We start from the raw sequence: 16,886 nt of genomic DNA, 5'->3' as shown, positions 1-16,886 counted from the left end.
TTCAAGGCTGCCAGAGGCCTCCTGACACCCAATCCAGACAGGGGGCTTGTCTAAGGTAGAGGTTTCCTCTGAGCAAGCCTCAGTGTTCCTAGGTCTTAGAGGTGAGGCGTGGATGTGCAACCATCAGCTCCAGGGAGTAGGGGAATTAAAAGTAGCTCTGCTTGTAGCTTGTGCCAATTTATATGGCGTAAACCCCCCTGCCTCGGCCAATTTCATCACTAAAGGCAAATTTAGGACTAGCAAAGCAGAGTCAACTGCCCTGAGCACCCAAGTCTCACGCTCATAGCATATTAGAAGACAGCTCTTCCTACTTATAGACTTCTATCTTCTCAGGGGACCAAGAAGAGGCAGTGACCGGTCTAGGCTCGAGGCAGGAGGACCAGAGGGTTGCTGAGTGTTACAGATTGGGTATGAGAAGTCCCCCCTCCCCCAGGCTCCTGCGTTAGAACACTTGATCGCCAGCTGGGGGTACTATCTGAGAAGTTTCTGGAACCTTTAAGAGGCAAGGCTGTGATGGCTTTAATAAGAATGACCCTCCTGGGCTCCTATATTGAATACTTGGTCCATGGTTGGTGGAACGGTTTGGGAAGGATTAGGGGGTGTGGCCTTAATAGAGGAGGTGCGCCACAGGGCTCTGAGGTTTGAAAAGGCTCCCAGTGTTCTTTCTCCGTCACACAGTTGTGGGTCAAAATGTGAGCTCTCAGCTGTTCCTTCTCTCCACCATCACAGATTCTATACTCGGAAACCATAAACCAGAGTAAATGCTTTCTTCTCTAGTCACTTTGGTCATGGGGTTTTATCACAGCTATTATAAAGTAACTAAGAAGGGGTCTTCAGTGGAGGAAGTGGATCACTGGGGAGGCAGGCCTTGAGCGTTAAAGTCCTACCAAGTTCCTGTCCCATCTCAGCTTCCTGGTCAACAGAAATATGAGCAAATAGTCACATGTTCCTGCCACCATGTTTTCTCTACCATGACTAACTATACTTTCAAATTATCAGCCCAAATATGTCCTTTCTCTCTTAACTTCTGATCAAGTATTGGTCATAATAGCCAGAAAACTATGAAACCAGATAACTATGACTTGGAATGAATGAGAGGTTAAGGCACAGGCTCTCAGGTTGGGCGCCAATTAGCCTAGGTAAATCTCCAGTCTGTGGACCTATATGGCTTTGGGTCCTAAGTCACCCTCAGCCTTTCTACAAAAACAGAGAAGACTAGAATCTAGTTTATCATGTGGATAAAAACGATGGTTGATCACGGCCATCAATTAAATGGGTTGAGAAATGCCTGGGAAATTGCACTTCTGGATGTGTCTCTCAGAGCATTTCCAGAATCTCCAGAGAGGATTCACTGCAAATAGAAAGCTTTCCCTGAATGTGGATAGCATCATTCTCCAGGCCCAGCTGGCATCAAAGAGAAGGAGTCCAGCATTGTCCTGCTGATTCCCCGAGCTTCCTTTACAGTCCTGGTACCATGTGACTACTCATTTGTGTAGCAAATTAACACCTGGCTCTCCCACTGGGCTAAGAGTTCCCAAAGACATAGTTGACCAATATTTTGAACAAGGTCATTCTTTGCCATGAGACACTGTGAACTATAGAACATCCTCAGCTTTTACCCACTAATTGCTAGGAACACTCCAAGTCACTGAGCCAAGAATCCATGCCCTTGGTCAATGCCATTCATTGTAGGATCTGGGACTGCCTATACTGAGATCCATCTTCCTAGATGCTGGGAGCCATGAGCTCAGGCAGTCTGTCTCGGTTTGTTCAGCCCCTCAGCATCCTGTAGGAGCTCAGAACAAAGTAGATGCTCAGGAAAGGCATGATGGGAGATGGTTCTCCAGCTCCTACTCACAGGCTGCTAAGTAGGCAATGCTGATGGCAGACACGGCTCTACAAGGAATTTGACAATCGAGGTCTTAGGAGCCCAAGACCCCAAAATTGTTGTTATCTCCCCAGGGCTCAACTGGGAAGGACCTAAGCCAGCCTTCCTGCCACTTCACCTTCCCCAGCATCCCAAAGCTTTGGAGATGGGGCAGGAGGTGGAGCTGCCGATGTCTGTCTCTGGCAGCCAAGATCCTTGTTCTCCCTGCCTGCTGCCAATCTTCTTGAAGGCCTTCCCGGTGAGCGGCTGCCCAGTAAGAAGCAAACTGGAAAGCAGAGCCATGCACAGACAAGCAATTAACCCAGCTGTGGGAACGCGGATGCTGCTAGATGTTTCAGGGCAGGGCACAAATTCTTGATTCAAAACCCTTTCCTCTGGCTTCCAGCTCTCTCTGTCCACCACACTGTTGAGTTTCATCCCATCATCCAAATGCCAGACAGCCACTTCAGGGGTCCACAAAGAGCAGCTGGCTCTGTGTTCCACTCAGCCAACAAGCACATAGCCAGCCCTCACACGTGCCATGCTGTTTACTCCAGAACTGATATCCATCCTCCTGCCGTTGGCCTCCCCGGATACCTGTCTGGTTATCCATCCAACTCGACAAGATGGCTTCACACTCGACAGTGCCGGGCCCCGGTCCCACAGTATCCAACAGGTCCCCCATCTCCAGCCCTGATCCATATGGGATCAAAGCCAATGCTGTCTCTTGCCATGAGCTTGTTTTATTTAACTGAATGCCTTAGCCCATGTTGCATGTTCTGCAGAGCCATCCTACAGAGTCAAGCCGTCCATGCATCAGAGACCTTCCAAGAACAAGTTAGTGTTCTGTTTGGAGAACATGAGCGTGGAGTGAGGAGGAGAGACCAGGGAGGATTGAAGTCCAAAAGAGACATTAGACTGGGTCAGACGTAGTGATGGTAACAATGGCAAAGTCTTCTCAGGGCTACAGTATCCAAGACAATTTATAGGGACTATCTCATAGAATCTGCACAATGAACCCATGCCATAGTCGCTACTCTTGGTGCCATTTTACAGAGGAAAGGACTGAGACACACAGAATTTAACCTACTTCAGACCATGTGACTTGCAAATGGCAAAGGCAGCATTTGAACCCCTGCAGGCCAACTTCAAGGTCAATACATTGAAACAGGGAGGACAACTCAGGTGTACCAGTTATACGTAGCTGTGCAACAAATATCCCAAATGCCACAGCCAGATACAAGCAGTATGTATGATTTCCTTGTTCCAGAAATCTGGAAGTAGCCAGCTGATCTCTCTCGCGTAGGATGTTCAGGAACTGTGGTCAAGACAACATGAGGTCATCTCAGAACCGATGAGGGAACATTCAGCTCATTTGCGTGGGTCTTGACTAGAAATCTGAGTTCCTTACCACGTAGACATCTCCACAGCACAGCTCACAACATAGCAGCAAACTTAAGAAGCCTGGACAAGTGAGCCAAACACTTGTCACAGCCATCCCACAGCCTCATCATAGAGGTCGGGTACCACTGCGCTCACCATGGTCTGTTCGTGAGAGGGGAACCTAAGTCCAGCCCTAACCAGAGGAACGGAACACAGAATGAGCAGCCAATGTGCTGTTCCTGAGAGCGGACCATGAGACACTGCCCTCCTCAGGTCTGACACAGAGACAGAAGTCCACGGAAGTCCACGGAGAACAAGGAGAAACTGAGTCTTTAGTCTGAGGCTCTGCTATCCACCCCAGGAATCCCAGCCCTCACCTACCTCTGTGTGTGTGTGCGCGCGCGCATGCGTGTGTGCATGTGTATACACATGTGTGTGCATGCATATGTATACGTGTGCATACGTGTATTCATATGTGTATGTTCATGTACACGTGTGTGCACATGTGTGAGTGTGTGTGTACTTGAACACATGTTCACGTGTGCTTAAGTGTGAATCCTCATGTGAAGGCCAGAAGTCAACCTCACGTATACTAACTATATCAGGAGCTGTTCACCTTATTTCTTGAGACAAGCTTCCTCACTGGGACTTGAGGCTCACTGATTAGGGTAGTCTGGCCGATGAGTGAACCCCAGGGGATTTCCCTGTCTCCGCCTCTCTCCCAAGCACTGGAATCACAAGCTTATACCACCACACTTGAGTCTTTATGCGCGTGCCAGTGGCTGAATTCAGCCTCCTCGGTGTTGCTTTGAGCCTCAGTCTTCCTTGGAAAGGGTAGCAGCCTCCAGGCAAACTAAATTCAGACAGCCCCCCTCCCCTGCCCCCCCCCTGCCCTTCCTACAGACTAAGTGCTGAAGACTCATGCTCCTTTTCTTGGTTTCTCTGTTTGTTTGTTTTTTGTTGTTGTTTCATTTGATTGCGTTTGAGGGGTTTCGTCTTGTTTTGATACAGGAGCTTGCTATGTACCTGACCTCACACAATGCTCCTCCCGCCTCGGCCTCCGTTGTGCTGAGGTTACAGGTGTGCAACACCGCAACACCGTGCCTGGATTTTGTCTTTAAGACACATACTTCCTCGAGGCCATCTACACTCTAGGCTGTGTCCAAAACAAACCAAAAATGTTTATGTTATGTTGTTCCAGCCTCGGCCGGGAGACTTGGCACCATATCTGTTTCCTCCGGTCTGCCCCCACTCCTCCAAACAGATGCCTGCTGTCTCTCTTGAAGACACACCAAGGGCTCCCAAGCTACGGGTTGTGATTTCAGTGCAAGTTGGGACCTGGGCAGGTGGGGACTGCGGAGAAAGACCTTTGCAGTGGGTGGGTCCAAAGCGTGGCTGGTGGCAAATACGACATACAGACAATTTGAGTGCGGAGTTTATTGAGAAGAGGGTAGAAGGGAGAGGAGGAGAAAGGGGTGGGGGCAAAGGCCAGCTTGCCTCTTCAGAAGAGCAGCTGGGAAAGACAAATCAGGAATGGGTTCTAACTTGTCTCTTAAAGGAACCTTATGCACCTGCGTACAGGCTAGGACCCTGGCTGGCTACCGGATGACAGGGCAGGCCAGCATAATGCCTGAATCCTAACACTATGGTTTTCCATCGCTCTCACAGTCTCCTGTGAGGCAAAGCTCAGACATCCAAGTCATTTGCTCAGAGACTATCCATGGCTCCCTGTGGTCAAAACACAGGACCCCAACTGGAAACCGGTGTTCAGGATCAATGACCCTGTAGCCCAAGCCGCACCCTGAGACACATTACGTCATTGAAATGATCTGCAGGCTCCCGACCTCCTGTCTCCGCGCCATCACCCCACGGTTCCCTAGCTTCCAGTACTTTACCTGACCCTCTTTTCTCTCGTAGGTCCTGGTCTTCCCTGAATGTCAACTTCATGCCCCATCTTCTCTGAGTCTCTACCCAACACTGGACTTCACAGGATCCAAGGTGTCCTCAACTGTGTCATCTGAGCCTCCGCACTACAAGAATACACAGAAGGGTCTGTGTGAGTGTCCTTCCCTATATCTGCACTGCCTTGACCTGGCTGTCTGTCTGAGGCACCTGCACTTGGCCCCCCCAGTCCTTCCTTCCTCAAGTGACTCTCAGTGTTCTTCTCTGTGAACGCCTGCTCCTCTGTGGCTCAAGGCTGGACAGTCAGATTTCTGTGTCCCCTAGCCCTTCTCCCTAGACACTCTCTCCCCTGTCACTCATGCCAGGCACAAAGACATCTTTTCAATTGCCAACCACAACTAAAAGTCCAAGGGTGTTCATGGCATCCCTGGGGAACCATACTGAGCCATTGAGAGAGCACTGGAGGGCAAGGTCATGGAGGGAAGATGAGTCCCTGGCGTGGGAGGTCCTTCTATCTATGTGTTGCTTTTATTGGTTAATGAATAAAGGAACTGCTTTGGGCCTATAGCAGAGCTATAGGGGAACAGAACTAGGTGGGGAAAACTAAACAGAATGCTGGGAGGAAGAAGGTGGAGTCAAAGAGATGCCATGGAGCTGGAGATAGATGTGCTGAAAATTGCTGGTAGGCCATGACCTTCTTGTGATGCACAGATTACTAGAAATGGGTTAAATTAAGATGTAAGAATTAGCCAATAAAAAGTTAGAGCTAATGGGCCAAGCAGTGTTTTAACTAATATAGTTTAGGTGTGATTATTTCAAGTTTAAGCTAGCTGGGCAGCGGGAACGAACAAGCAGCCCCTCTGTCAACAAGTCCCTCGCCTCATGCTGAGGAGAGTCTGCTCTGTCTCAAGGGCAGGTGCAGGTAAGCAGGGTAAGGGCTGAGCAGATCCACAGTGGCCCTGTCTACACAATTACAGCCCCCTCCTGTCACCAGCCTCCTGAACCTCCTGTCCACCAGGCATGTTCCTCACTGCCAGGATGCTTTTGAACCTCACATCCATACCCTGCTCACCCCTAAACACTGGTACCCATGTTATATTTGCTTTCATGTATTTTGCCAAGGAGAAGGCAGGTCCAGTGGTCCCTGAGTCAAATCCCACCAGACCGAGACAGTTTTCAGAAAAGGCAGAAGTTGGGCCTGGGAAAGCTCACCGCTTGAGCAGATGGGGTGTGCCTTGGCTCCTGGAAAGTCCTCAGCGGCCAGGTGCCTTTCTGGAAGTCCCCTAAGTGTTCAAACTGAGGCCGGCAGCTTCTCCCACATGGTTTTGGTCTCAGGACTGCTTGATAAAGCTCTTTAAAGTACTGGGCAGCCCAAAGGGTTTTTGTTTGTATGGGATGTTTGTTGACCCAAATGTATATCAATTTGGGTCAAAATAAAAATAATTAGAAGGGCTGGGGTATGGCTCAGTTGATAGAATGTTTGCATAGAATGTGTGAAGCCCTGGGTTGTTTCCAATATTGTATTTGCTAGGTGTGCTGGTGCGTGGCTATAATCTCAGCATAGAGGAAGTCAGCCCAAAGGTTCAGAAGTTCAAAACTATCACCACCTACAAGATAAGTTCCAAGCTGGCCTGGGATACATGAAACCCTAATTCAAAATATAACAACAACAACAACAACTATAACTAGAGCTGGGCCCGATGGCACAGGCCTGTAATCCAAGACACTTAGGAGCTTAACACAGTGGGATCACAAATTCCCAAGTTCCAAGGACAACCTAAGCCACTTCGCTTACCTCAAATTAACAGGTGCTTGGTTTGGTTTGGTTTTTTAATGAGCTCTGGGAGATAGGATGTAGCCAAGTGGCAGCATGCTCATCTAGCATGTGCAAGACCCTGGTCTCAATCTCCAGCACCCCCCAAAATGATCGATCATAGTCATGATTAAATCCATTACACATTTGAGTGAATTTTGTATTCCAAGAGTAACCATTCTCCAAAGTGCTGGTGAGAATCATTCTTGTGCTCATGCTCGTCCAGAACTTCTAAACATATGACTCATTAGGAAAGCCCTGGTCCTAACTCAGTTCAGGCTGCAGGATTCTTCTATGTAGATGCAGTGCAGGAAGAAAACTGAGCCCCAAACAATAGTCACCGGTAGATTGCTTCTTCATCGTTGCTCTAACACTGGTAAGGTAGCATCTCTTACAGGTGAATGGTACTCCAGAATTCCTTCACTTGTTGTCCCTAATGTTAAAACAGGGCCTCGCATAGCCCAGCCTGGCCTTGAACTCTCTTTCTTGCTAAAGATAACCCTGCACTTCTGATCTTCTAGCCTCCACTTCTCATTCAGGTGCCCAGATTACAGACATGAACAACCGCACCCGATTTTACACAGCTTTAGGGGGACCCGAATCAGGGCCTCCTGCATACCAGGCTGAGTCACAACCCAGCCCTGATATTTTCATACATGGTGACATTAAAATCCATTAGCCATTATGCACTGTGAATAGGCTGGTTTTACCCATTCATGATTCTGCCACATTGTGAGTTAGTCATTGGGCAAATATTGATTCACTGAGTTATGCAGAGCGAGGGGAGTGTTGACACATTCCACTGCTCAGTCACGGCACTCACAAACACAACCACTGCTGTATTGGGGGAAGTCTCTGCGTGCTAGAGATGTCTTACCCTCGCGGGGTGAGGAGGGGCTTTCTAAAAGTCAGGTCTCAACTTGAAACCTTCGCTTCTCTGATTGACAGCAGGTGCTGTTAGTGATTTCTCTTGAATCAGCAGGCTCAGTTTCTTTTCAAAAGAATGCCTGAGCCAGGCCTAGTGATGTAAACTTTAATTCCATCTATCTAGAAAGCTGTGGCAGGAGAACAGCCTAGGCAACTTGGTGAAACCCCTATAGCAATGTTTAAAGGTGGGGGCTAGAGAGAGAGAGAGAATTCAGTGGTTAAGAGGATGTACTCCTCTTGCAGAAAACTCAATACCTACAACAGGCAGCTAACAACTCACTAAAACTCCAGATCCAGGGAAATCTGACTCCCTCTTCTGGCCTCTGTGAGGAATTGCACTTGCATGCACATACCTCAACATAGACACACAGAGAGAGAGACGCCACACACACAGACACACTTTTTAAAATTAAATCTAAAATAACATCTTTAAAAGGTTATGAATCTAGACCCATGATAGTGTATTTGCCTAATATACCCAATACCCTGGGAAATGAGGAGAGAGATTGGGAGAGGAGGAAGGGGAAAGGCAGGAGGGAAAGAGGAAGAGGGAGTGAATCTCTGTGAGTTTGATACCAGCCTGGTCTACAAGAACTAGTTCTAGGACAGCTATGTCTGTTACACAAAGAAATCCTAGAGAGAGAGGGGGGGGGAGGGAGGAACAAAATGCAAAAGGAGAACACGGGATTTGAATAATCTAGCTTGATTTGGTTCGTTGTTTTAGTGTTTGGGTTTTTTAAGATTTATTTTTATTTTATGAATATAGGTATTTTGCACACATGCATGTATGTATGTATGTGTCCACCACATATATGCAGTGCATCAGGAAGCCAGGACAAAGTTCTGGATCTCCTGAGAATAGAGTTACACACAGTTGTTAGCTGTCATGTGAGTGCTGAGTTTTGAACCTGGGTCCTTGGGAAGAGCAGACAATGTTCTTAACCACTGAATCATCTCCACCCACCCTTCCCCTCATCCACCCTTCCCCCCACCTTTCTGAAAGGACCACTCACTTGGTCATGGCTGAAGATCCCACCACTGGAGATGCTGGAAAGTACCCCCAAGACCTCTGTCTCCAAGACACACAGATTAATCCTGGGGTAGAGATCTAGAACAATTGTCTGAAGTTTCTGTCCTGCCCAGTCCTGTAGTCGTTAAGTTCCAAAGAATCACACAGAGGTCTACATTAATTATAGACTGATTGGCCCATTAGCTCAGGCTTCTTATTAACTAATTCTTATAATTTACATTAGCCAATAAATCTTGTATGTGTTAGCCATGTGGCTTGGTATCTTTTTTGGTGAGACAGTCACATTTTGCTTGCTCTGTTTCTTGCTTCCTCTACGGCTGGGTGACAACTGCAGACTGACTCTTTCCTCCTCCCAGAATTCTCCTGTTCTCCTTGTTCCACCTCTACTTCCTGCCTGATTGCTCCACCTTTACTTCCTTCCTCACTACTGGCCAATCAGCATTTACTTAAAATACAAGTGACAGGGTACAGACTACTGTCCCACAGCACTTCCTCCTTTTTTTTTTTTTTTTTTTTTTTTTTTGGTTTTTCGAGACAGGGTTTCTCTGTGGCTTTAGAGCCTGTCCTGGAACTAGCTCTGTAGACCAGGCTGGTCTTGAACTCACAGAGATCCGCCTGCCTCTGCCTCCCGAGTGCTGGGATTAAAGGCGTGCGCCACCACCGCCCGGCTCTCCCTCATTTTTTTAAACAAGAACTCTGAATTGAATCTCCTTTGTTAGCTCATCATGGCTGCAAGGTCACTGAGCATCCATGATGTGTGTGGGAACAGCCCTGGGCTCTTGGCCTAGGCACCTACTGTCTACCTACCATATCTCACTACACCAGGACCAAACAGCACCTTAAGCAGGGCACATCCTGTATTTTTACAATGGCTCTACCTCTGGACTCCCTCATAGCACACTGGGGAGATTCAGATGCCCACCAGACAGTCCTTGGAAACATTTCTATAAAATGAAGGAATCTGCTGAGCATCTCAACTCTACAGAGAATGATCTCTTATAGAAAGTCCCCAGAGCCTAACTGTCAGAGCAAGGCAGAGGGCAGGTCTCCATGGAGGAGTCCTTCCAAATGTGCCTAGGGAATCACAGTTCACCTGCACAACCCTCATAGCAGCAGGGACAGGCAAAGACAGCGGGCAGCTCGTGAATACCGGAGCAGTCACCACAAGCAGCAGGACAGAGATTGGGATGAAGAAATGGAAGCTGGGGTAGCCTTCGGGGCCACAAAGCACACTCAGCCCTGAGCCCCAGCTCCAACACTGCATGGAAAAAACAATCTAGGTACAGGAGCCCTGTCCTTTGGAGATCCGGTCAGGTGAGGTTAAATTCATGGCTCTGGAGCCATTCCTTTTCCTCTTGGGCCATGGAAAGCCAGGTCCTCTATGATGTCCAGGTACTGATGTTAATGCGTCCGCTCATTGAAGGTGGTTTTAGAAGAAGAAACTCAGCCTTTGGGGAGAATCCAGAGCAGTAAAAAACAAACAAACAACAAACAAGCATTTTTATCATTCTTCCTCTTCACTTAATGACATCCAAAAAGCAAACTGAAAGCTTCTTTCTTTCTTCCTTCTTTTCTTTCTTTATCTTTCTTTGTAACCCAGACTGAACTCAAACTCTTGGCAGTCCTCCTGCCCCAACCTCCTGTGTACAGAGATTAGATGTATGCACCATCGCACATGATTTACGCAGTACTGGGGCTAGAACTCTGAGCTTCCTGCATGCTAGACAAGCACTCTACCAACTAAGCTATATCCCAGGCCAGCCCTTGTTATCTGTGTTTAGTGAACGCCCAAACAACACAGTGGATAAAGTCAGCTCCCACAGCCGACAGAGTTCAGGTGCTGGATTTCTCACCTCCTAGCTGCTCTGTACCCCAGTTTTCTCAATTATGAACAAAAAACTATGGCCTTGCAGTCAGTGTTAGGACCAAGCTGGCAAAGAAGCACTAACAAGTGGGTCTTGTTACAACCATTTCCCAATGCGGTCACCTCTGCAGGAGGCTGTCACCCACAGCCTCATATGCCATCAGTGACTGTCTTCAGCCACCCGACATCATATGCCTCAGAGGACACCATGCCCACAGATACAGAAAAACTTAAACAAGCAGCTCCTCCTGGCTGCAGCTCCCTGAGCGAGGACCAAGAGGAGGAGAGACCACTACAATAGACACACAGGCTCTGAGAACATGAGTATGGTGGAGTCTCCGAGCACCTATGTTTCCCCTGTAGCTGCCCCAGATGGTCCACAGCTGTCACCTTCAGCATCACCATGGGTGCTGGGCAAGGCGCGGAGGCTGCAATCGCAGAGTCCCAGCCACAGTTCAGCTGGGCTCCCAGCCCAGACACTTCCCATTTGTGGGTGCTGTGGGCCAGCTCACACCACAGACAGCATAGTGTCTGCAACACAGAGCGAGCTCCTGCAGGCTGCCAGCCAGGGCCGCACCAGCATGCCCCACAGTATGGGCTCTGGGGCCCCTTTCAGAGAGCTTGGAAGGGACACTCCCCAGGTGGAAAGATACCTGCCAAGGCAGGGCATGCCCTGAGCCAGAGACAGTGGACTTCGGATATAGGCATCACAAGAAAGGGGCAGCTGGGAGGAATGCCTGTGGTTTCGACCTTAGCCTCTCAGAAGAACCTCTACAAAGAGTGACAGGGTTGGTGCAGGTGACTCACACGGAAGTGTGAGCAAAAACTGGGCAGTGTCTTCCAGAGCCTGAGCATATAGCATGTATGCAAAGGGGAGGTGAGTGGCCACACGGCCACACCTTCTCTCCAGAAAGGGCCTTTCCAGTGGAGAGCTCGGTTTACTTTTCTTCAAATGGGTTCTGTCCAACCCTCACTTCAGCACTGTTCATTTTCAAGTTATAATGACCCTGGCCTCTTTGACATCTTATGACCTGTGTTTACATTTCTCACCCTTATTTCCAAGGTTGGGAACCAAGGAGGTGAGCGTAGGTGAATTGGGAATAAGGACGCTTTTATCAAAGGTGGAAGAGGAAGAGAGAAAGCAGTTCAGAGGCAAGAATGGAAGGGCAGGAGAAAGAAGAGGACATGGTCCTGGTGGCGCAGAATTCAGCATGTGTCAGGAACTGTATACACACCATCTTGTGCTATCCCAAGAAATCCGAAACCAGAGGGAGCCCCTCTCCTTTCACAGCCGGGTTAACCGAAGGGATTTGTGCTGTCACAAGAGCAGGTGGCATGAGGCTCTAGTGGCCTTCCTCTTCCCTCTGCAAAGCTCCCTGATGAGATTAAGGAGCAGGAAGGTCGATAAGAAACTTCTGGACGAAGACACTGGGGAACTGTGTCCTCTCAATAGCACATTGTCTGTGTTATACGCACAGGCAACCAAAGCGTTTGCCAACCGCTACCAATGACCATTGTTAGTGAACAGAATGTAGTGAAGGATGTGTGGCCGAGAGGCCAGCCCCACAGCATAGGCAATCATGCAGGGGTCAAGAGATTTGAGTCCCAGGGCCAGCCCTGCCTCCAGCATGGTAGGACCCACGGTCAAGCCATGCCTGTCTTTTCCTGAGCTTCCTTGCCCTATAACACAGCAAGAGGAGGGTATAGCTTCTAAACTCCCCTAAGTGCAGATATAATGAGACATTATATCTCTGTGTGTTCTCGCCTCAAAACTCTTCACTTCCAGTGACTGCACACACACCCACACACACACACACACACACACAGGCACAAACACACAGCCGTATAGGCACATACATATGCAAATACAATAAAAGGCTTTAAAAAAAACTTTTAAAAGAGAGAGATTCTGTCATTACTTGCCACAATACTGATGAACCTGGAGGGCGCTATGATCCTATTTCCTTTCCCCTCCCGCCATGATGGACAAACCTCAAACTGCAGGCCAATATAAGCTTTCCTTATTCAAGGGGCTCTCAGGAATTCTTGTCACAGCAGCGAGACGAGTAATTAATTCACTATTAACATGTAACTTACTATATTATCATATTTTAATATAAAGGCATCTAGTGTCAAACTACCCTATTAGTCACATCTTAAGTATGCAACGGGATTCTGATAATTATAGGCACCGTGTGCAGGAGACATCTAAGACTTATTCATCTGTTACAGCTAAAACTTTGACAAACACCACCCCCCATCACCACACACCCACCTCTCCCCCAATTCCCTCCCCCATCCCCCACCATCCACTACCCACCACACCCCTCCCCCACACTGGCTCCCTCTCTTTTCAGCCCTAGGCAACCACGGCTCCACTCTGCTTCTCTGAGTTGGATCACTTCATCCATTTTCCCAGCTTTGCTAATGCTCCCTGAGACAAATAACAATGCTGTAAACTTTGCTCTGCTGAACTCCAACGTGGCCACTGTCCTCCTCTGCTTTCTGTGGCTGTGAGAAAGATCATGACCAAAAGCAACTTGAAGAGGAAAGGGCTTACTTGTCACACATTTCTCCATCGTTATTTATGGTTGACAAAAGTCATGGCGGATGCTCAAGCAGTAATCTAAAGGCAGGAGCTGATGCAGAGGCCATGGAGGGGTACTTCTTCCTGGCTCGCTCCCCGTGGCCTGCTCAGCCTGTTTTATTATAGAACCCAGGACCACCACTCCAGGGATGGCACCACCTACATCAACCACTCATCAAGGGAACATCCCACAGACTGTTCCTCTTCCCAGACAGCTCTGGCTTGTGTCAAGATGGCGAAGAAATAAAGCAAACAAAGTAACAAACAACAATAGCAAGTACAACCATTGAATTCATGGAACTCACCCAGTTTCTCTACATTTTTTCTGCACGAGCCCTGGAAACAGCGAGACAACAAGACTGGTCAGTAGTCTAGCAGGCATCACGGACTAGACTTGAGAGGTTATGAAAGGTTAAAAACATAGACACAAGAAGGGGATGCATTGGCAAGGGGATAGGATGGGGAAATTGGGGTAGATATGGTTATACTGGTCTGTCCTGTCCCTTTAAGAGACAAGCCCTGCCCACTCCCTCCCTGTTCCACCACAGTATCAGGCCAATCTCCCTTCTGCTTCTAGTTGGAGCTCCTTCCCTTTCTGTCTGTCTGTCTGTCTGTCTGTCTGTCTGTCTGTCTCTCTCTCTCTCTCACACACACACACACACACACACACACACACACACGCACGCAGCTTCTGCCTCTCTCCCTTCTTCCCACTTCTCTCCCTCCCCCCTTTCCCATTCCCCTCCATAACCCACTAAATAAATACACATTTACTCTGCATGGTGTGTCTATCTGTCTCAATCTCTCACCAGCCATGCGCCTCTCCACTAGGACCCACTGACCCTATGAGAGCTCCCTGCCTGGGACTGGCTGCCTTCGTGGCCCGCCACATTCTCATGGCCTGCTCCCTACTGCCGCCACTTGGGGATCTGCAGAGTTTTGCTTTTACCATAAAATTGGTGCCTGGGACTCAGGAGGCTCTCCCACCCCTCTCCTGGGATTGGGATCCAGAATCAGGTATTTTTTCCACAACAATCACATGTTCCGTCTGCCTGAATGCTGACCTCTACACACACCAACAGCTTTGGTGGTGAGTTTTCCCCTTCCAGCCCCCAACCACAGCCTTCATGGCTACAGTTTAGCCCTTCACTGCTTTCCATAGCTAAAAAACGTGACCCATCACCGAATGGTCTGGGGTCAGTCCTCCCTTCCTCCTGTGCTAGCATTGAACATGCCGTGCTGTGCATTCGTCTGGAGGCCCAGGGTCCCTCAGATTTTTCTTCTCCTTTCTTTTTCTTTTCTTTTCTTTTCTTTTGGACCACCCATCAGTGGTCCCCGCCATGAGAGAAAGCCAGTCAGGCTTTAACACCCCGCCTGTAGAGGGAGGACACTCTTATACAAGCCCTGCCGTGTTCGCTGCCATTTGTGTTTCTGCGGGTTTTCACAGTTTTCAGCTGTGGTATAAACCCTCAAACTATGCTCCACCAGTGTCCCTCCAGCTCCGCTTCTCCTCAAACTGTCCCTGCCACCGCTACCGCTGTTGACAAGATTGGTCGGATCCATGAGGCAGCTGTTTTCAAGTCCAGCCTTTGCTTCCCCCTGGGGCTTGTGGCCTGGCAGCTTGGCAACAGGGCGTATCACACCTCTAAGTCTTTCTTCCATACAACATGTGACTGCCGCCATTTTGACTGAGGTCAGGTGACCTTACCACCATCTTAACTGAGGTCAGGTGACTTCACCACCATCTTAACTCAGAGCCAGGTCAGGTGACCAAGTCCTGCCATCTTCACTGAGGTATTCCCTGCCTGGTTCCCTGGTGTTGACTCTGTTACATGTCTGGTTTGTGCAGTGGCATGCCTTTAGTAGGGCCCACCAAGAGCATCCACTTCACCCAATTCCTGTTCACTCTGTGTATATGTGTGCACACATGTAACTTAAAAACACCTATGTTTATTGTTAAACGGTATAATTGTACATTGTATCTCAATTCAGACTACAAAACAATAAGTCTCATGTTTTAAATTGGTATGTACTTTTAAGTCTCTTACAAAAAATACTATATATGTAATCCAACTCTGCTTTAAAATATATCAAGCTGTTCTCTGCTATTGTCAGTTCTGCAGTAACCTTCTATTGCAAGCAGTTTTTTTTCTTCTTTCTGTCTTCTTACGAGTGTAAATCTTACCTGTTGAGAGTACAGTCTCCAGGCAGATTCTCTACTGTAGTTATACTCATCTATATCCAGTAAACAGCCCTGCCCTCAACTGCCCAGAGATCTGGGGAACATGGCATTTAAATGTTTAATTATTTTAAAAAAAACTTTTTATAACAAAAACAGACAGGTTGGCTTCTGGCAGCAGCACTCTATTTCCTCCAAAAAAAGACAAAAGACAAATGGGCACAAAACAACGCCCATCCACAATTTGCTTTAACTGCCAAGCACTGACAACTAGGCAAAACTGCCTTTCAACTAAACTGAAGATCTCCAGACACTGGACAGGATCGCTGGAATCAACAGCCTAGCTGCTCAGGTCAAGGTAGGCTTGTCTTCCTACAGATTTCTCAGCCCACAGGAACTTCTGGAGCCTGGAAGGCCCTGTGTTAAACAGGAAAAGGAAAATATGACCCTCGGTGATCATGGAGGACCATGAGGAGTAGCTCTAGTTGCCAACCAAGTAAGTTTTCTGTCTTTTTAAATCAATAACTCAAGTAAAATTTTATCCTTCTCAAAGATGTCTGATGTAGTTTGAAATCTGAGAGATTTTGTCAGTTTAAAAGGACAACCTCACCAAAAAAAATTTCAGCAAAATATGAATACAAGTTATTAAGGTGTGTGCCTGCAAGTTATAAAGGTATGAGGACAAGTGCACACTATCAAATTTCTCTCTCATACTGCCTTCCATAGTCTTAAAACTACTTTTCATTATGCAAAAAATATCTGTCACAATCATTCTGATATAAACTTATGTTTTCACAAACCCACAAAATTCTTGTGAATTCCAGGGAACTGAACTGAAGGATCCACCTTAAACAGGTCAGATACATCCTTCTCAATTCCCTGGTCCTAAAAATTTTCCTAAACTTAACTTAGTCCTCTGTTCTGCCAATACCTTAAACAGATATAAGAGACACCAGACATTTCTGTACCACAAACACCGGACAGGAGCAAAGAGACCAACCCAGGATGTGACCAGCATCCAATTTTCTCAGGTTCCCCCCCCCAAGATGATGCCCACAAATAAGCAGGAAGAAGTCTTGAGAATCCATTGCCTCAATTCCTTTAACCTATTGTGCCTAACTTCCTGCCTTTTTATTATAAAAAAGAGATGGGAATGTAAAGGTCTGTCCTGTCCCTTTAAGAGGCAAGCCCCGCCCACTCCCTCCCCATCCACCCCAAGGCAGGTGGGGACCTTCCTTTCAGTCTCTCTCTCAAAGAGGTAGCTGCTGCCATGGATGCTCTCCTCTCTCCCTCCTCTCTCTCTCTCTCTCTCTCTCTCTCTCTCTCTCTCTCTC

At 47.9% G+C, this 16,886-nt stretch overlaps 1 long non-coding RNA gene across 1 annotated transcript in view; it reads right to left on the bottom strand.

The window, feature by feature from the left end:
* LOC126501361 (uncharacterized) overlaps positions 1–16,886 on the bottom strand; it is a 151,885-nt gene that overhangs the window by 126,095 nt on the left and 8,904 nt on the right. Inside the window, exon 2 of the long non-coding RNA XR_007591652.1 lies at positions 5,146–5,280. This is a non-coding gene — a long non-coding RNA (uncharacterized lncRNA). The remainder of the gene's footprint in view (positions 1–5,145; positions 5,281–16,886) is intronic.

The sequence above is a fragment of the Alexandromys fortis genome, unplaced genomic scaffold, assembly GCF_014885135.2.
Source record: "Alexandromys fortis isolate MF-2015 unplaced genomic scaffold, M_Fortis_MF-2015_v1.1 scaffold_30, whole genome shotgun sequence".
Taxonomy (NCBI): Eukaryota; Metazoa; Chordata; class Mammalia; order Rodentia; family Cricetidae; genus Alexandromys; species Alexandromys fortis.
Note: the sequence above shows the minus strand (reverse complement) of the source record. Positions and strands in the feature narration are given on the sequence as shown.